Here is a 5,124-nt window from a genome sequence, read left to right as displayed (position 1 = left end):
TTTGTTCCCGATTTCGAACATATTATTCGTAATTTTCGAAATGCAATCAATATGTTCGATATTATGCAAAAAATTAGGGTTTCCAGCGAACTAAACGTTTCGCGAAAAAATGCAAAAATTTTGGGTCACATTTCCCGAACATTTTTTTTGCGAAAATGCAAAATGCGAAAATCTCGCGGAAATGCCAAAATATTTTCGCGCAATGCATAAATTTTGTGAAAACCATGAGTTCTATAGCTGCAACAATTACTTGCTCAAAAGAACTTGTGGAATTCTCTGCTCTGATAGCTCAATATTTGAAGTTGTATCATATCATAATCATAATCATGTTTAACAACAACAAGTAACAAGTGTAAAAAGTAAAATTTCATAACATATCTTGGGAGTATTTTTAGTTATTAATCAGGGTGAGTTTAAAATATTCCGAACTATATTGGTTCTTCCCGTGGTGATTTTATTTTGTTTCTTAAATCTATATTTATATTTTGCGTTAATCCATCAATTGGGCTTGCGGATAAATCCCGATTTGAAAATAAGTCTTGTATTCTCAAAATTTAGTCTTTTTGATGAATTTGCGCAACTTTTTCGCTAAAATTTTGTATTTGATTAAAAAATTCTGTATTTTTCGCGAAATTTGCGTTTTTGTTGCATAGTTTCCATTTTTGCGAAATTTTCGCATTTTTTTCTCGAACTTTTCGCATTATATTTTTCGCGAAATTTTAGCAATTATTTTTTTCACGAAATTTTCGCAATTATTTTTCCGCGATTAATAAATAATTAAATATGTTTTAAACTATAACTATATATTATATATAAAGTTGTAAGCGGGAATATTCTTATTTTTTTTGAGATTCTAAATTGAGTGGGTCGACCTTAATAGCGAAATTTAAGTGCGGTAGTTACTTTTAGTAACCTGGGGCTGGGCAGCGCCGGGTTCCCAAGCTAGATTATTATATTCCGGAAAACTGTAAAATAAACATGATTTGATATTTAAACACCAACACTGTTTTTGACAGAACAATCTTGGTTTCCAAACCAGAATAAAATTTAAACATTTACTCTTTAAATGGCATCAGTTACCATTTAAAAAAGATTTTTTTTGATGATATGATAATTTTAGATTTTACTGGGCTGTTGTTACTGAAAAATCGTTTAAATAGTGTCTATGCAAAGGTATCATACAATTGAATTGGAATTCTAAGCGATAAATCGGCTTTTTCTCTGGTCATAGTGATGTTACGCGACGAAATCGTCACGTCCAAGATTATAAAACCCCTTAGGATTCTGCTGTCAGGATGAGTTGCACCTAGGGAGAGTCTGTGGATTCATAGATATTTTAGTACGTTCTTTACGAAGAAACCTGTTACTGGGTATATTTTTGTTTGACCATGCGCCACAGTTAGGGTTTCCAGCGAAAAGGAAAAATCGGTTCGCGAAAATTTTGCGAAAAAATGCGAATATTTCGCGAAAAAAATAATGCGAAAATTAATGGGAAGATGATGCGAAAAAATGGAAAATATGCAAAAAAAAAACACGAAAATTCAGCGAAAAATACAGAAATTAAGAAACAAATTTAAAGTTTTAGCGTAAAAGTTGCGAAAATTCATCAAAAAAGACTAAATTTTGAGAATATAAAGATATATTTACACTGAAGGCAGTATTGATTAAAGCTTTTTTATGGAAACTTCTTAGTTTTAAGGTCAAAAGTAAGAAAACGCTATAAATTCTGTTAGCTCCAGCTTGAAGATGTTGTGAAATATCATGAATTTTAAACTAAACTTTTATTTATTGAGATAAATATGAGTGTTGAAGAAAAGGGAATGAAGATATTATGAAGCAAATATTCATACCACTCTAGGGAATACCAGGAATAAATAGATAAATAAATAAATAGATAGCTAAAATGTAAAAACATTATATGTTTCAACTTTTCAACACACAGGGAAAAAGAGGAATTCCCTGGGAGGACAGACCATAAAAATAATTCCTTTTCTGAAATGATTACCAACTTTTTTATATCTATTTTTACTTCTATTTCTTATTTCTACTTGTGGTTTCTCCATAACAGTGAATTGCCGATTTTATGCAGCAGATACAAAGAATGTAAATAACAGACTCCAACAGTATCTAAGATATAGGAAAACTACAATTGTCGCTCAGTGTTGTTTATGGTTTAAAGGGTATAGACGTAAATTGGACAGATCATACTAGAAAAACGCTACCTCATAAAACGCTACACTCATAAAACGCTACACTCATAAAACGCTACACTCATTAAACGCTACACTCATAAAACGCTATACTCATAAAACTCTACACTCATAAAACGTCACACTCATAAAACGCTACACTCATAAAACGCTACATTCATAAAACGCTACACTCATAAAACGCTACACTCATAAAACGCTACACTCATAAAGCGCTACACTCGTAAAACGCTACTCATAAAACGCTACACTCATATAACGCTACAGTCATAAAGCGCTATGCTAAAAAAACGCTACACTCATAAAACGCTACACTCATAAAACGCTACACTCATAAAACGCTACACTCATAAAGCGCTACACTCATAAAACGCTACACTCATAAAACGCTACACTCATAAAACGCTACATTCATAAAACGCTACACTCATAAAACGCTACACTCATAAAACGGTACTCTCATGAAACACTACACGTAAAAATTCAAAAGACACACTTTGATCATGGATCAGAATGGGAAAGATTTAATTCAAAGGAAACGAATAAAAACATTCTTGATCAGAATTAGAATAAATCTTTATCGTTGTGAATGGACTTGTAACTCATCTACATTGTGGGTTACTAGAAATTACATCTACAGTCCCTTAAAATATCGTTGTTTTATCACTTAAAACATTTCTATTCCCTGTACAAAGCATTTGGATTTGTAATATATGTTTTTGTATCAACACAATTCCAGTTTAGAATTTATTACCAGTCCTATTACGTCTTACATTGCAAATAAATCTTTGTGTTTAACAAGTTTTCAGGGGTATTTGGAGTTTTTATTTTTTTGTCCTTAAACCACGACTTTATTGCTCATCAGATATTTTCCGGAAATAATGTTTTCAAAAGTAATAGATTTTTAGTAAATTCTATCCGGTTTTTTTTTTGAATGAAAATGTTTTTACCTCGTCATGGTGAGACGTTTTTAGAAAGACCCAGTCTTATGATAGAGTAGCTTTTTTCTTTACAAACGTTTTATCTGGTGATGTTGTATAAGTGTTGCGTTTTATGAGTGTAGCGTTTTATCTGGTGGCGTTATATGAGTGCAGCGTTTTATGAGTGTAGCGTTTTATCTGGTGACGTTATATGAGTGCAGCGTTTTATGAGTGTAGCGTTTTATCTGGTGGCGTTTTATGAGTGTAGCGTTTTATGCGGCAGAGACCATGAAGGAAATTCATAAATTTAACAGTTTTCAAGATAGAATATCGACATTATTCCCTCATCATTAACTGATTAGAGGTTTACAATTCCTGGGTTCCGTTGTGAATCGGATATGTTTCTCTTTTATCTGGAGCTGGTCACTTGAAATTACGTAAACTAGTCCCATGTTTGAACGATTGGTTGGATTTTAAGAAAAAAAAAACAATCGCGAATGAAGCAGATGCCCATTTTTCACAGGATATAGAATTTAGAACGATTTAGTTTTTTATACATCTTCATATAGCATATATTTAATGTCTTTTACCTAATGGAGTTAATTTTTTTGTCGTCTCAAATAGTAAAATGTTAAACTAGAGGCCGAATTTAAAGAATTTGAGCTCGACTTAAAATTGTAATCAATTTTTCAAGATTTAGCCGGCGCTCAATTCAAACCGGTTTTTTTGCGGATTTAAGGTGCGGCTTAAATTCATTGAATTCGGACAAGGGTACATAGAGTATCCATAAAACAAGTGTAGTATGCACACTGCACAGTCAATACAAATCCAAACATTCCATGGTACATCAAATATTCATGTCACCGTGAGCCAAAGGTTGAAAGCTCTCACTCAAAAATCAATTTTGACAATCAGACAAATTTGACAATTAGACAAATTTGACAATTACTTCGATCATGCAAATTCAACTTTAAAGCATACAAACAGACATAAAGACTGTAGTTAGCTAAGTAACATCAAAAGCCAAGGCCTTGCGACTAGGCTTTCCAAAATTGCACTTACTAAATGCAGAAAATCACGGAGAAACAATTTATTTTATCAATTTTCATGAATACGATTCTTTTCCTGAGATTATTTGCTATAGTTTCCCTTATCTTTTAAATAACATGAAAATGTGCGAAATTTTTTTGGGCCCCCCCCCCCCCGGCCCTCGCATCACCAGAAACTCCATGAGAAATCCGACAATCTTCTTGATGCGAAATGGAAAAAAATCGATATTATCGAATGAAAATTTAACGAAATTTTGCGGAAATAGACAACATTTTTGCATAAATAAGTTCTAAAATTTCGCCAAAGTACATTGAAATTCGAGAAAATTTTGAACGAAATTCGTTCAGTTTCGTTCATTCATCTTTGTGAATTTAATTCAACGAAAATTTCGTTGGAAACCCCTTTTGCGACACTTCATAGTCGACCCAGACTTAAAAGCTGAAACTTAAAAACTTGAAACCGAAATAATAGCAATTTCTGACCTATTTTGTTCAGTTTCTATTTAAGAGATTTTTTCTTGCAAACTTAAAATGTTTTAAATAAATTGATAGTTTAAAGGAATTTTTTGAATTAATGGTAATTTCAGTAATTTTATCTCGCTTTGAACTCAATAAACTAAAGCTAAAATTAGTTCCATATCTGATATCGCTGTTCGGTTCGAGGAACTACAAACAAATTGCATATTTATATTTAGACGAATTTTAATGGCGATTTCTCTGTTAAAAACTATGGGAAAAGTATTATTCAATTTAACAGTAGTCTTTTAATGTTTAATTTGGACTAAAGGCCCTGAAAAGAGAAAGAAGGCCAAAGATAAATCCATTTGTTTACATCAAAATGTGAACTTTTAATTTCCAAAACGTGCAAACAATGCTCTGGTTAGAAACTTTAACAATCCTAAAAAAGAAATATTCAGGGTTAAAAATGATTCAACAATACATGAA

Source organism: Eurytemora carolleeae, unplaced genomic scaffold (assembly GCF_000591075.1).
Source record: "Eurytemora carolleeae unplaced genomic scaffold, Eaff_2.0 scaffold381, whole genome shotgun sequence".
Taxonomy (NCBI): Eukaryota; Metazoa; Arthropoda; class Copepoda; order Calanoida; family Temoridae; genus Eurytemora; species Eurytemora carolleeae.
Note: the sequence above shows the minus strand (reverse complement) of the source record.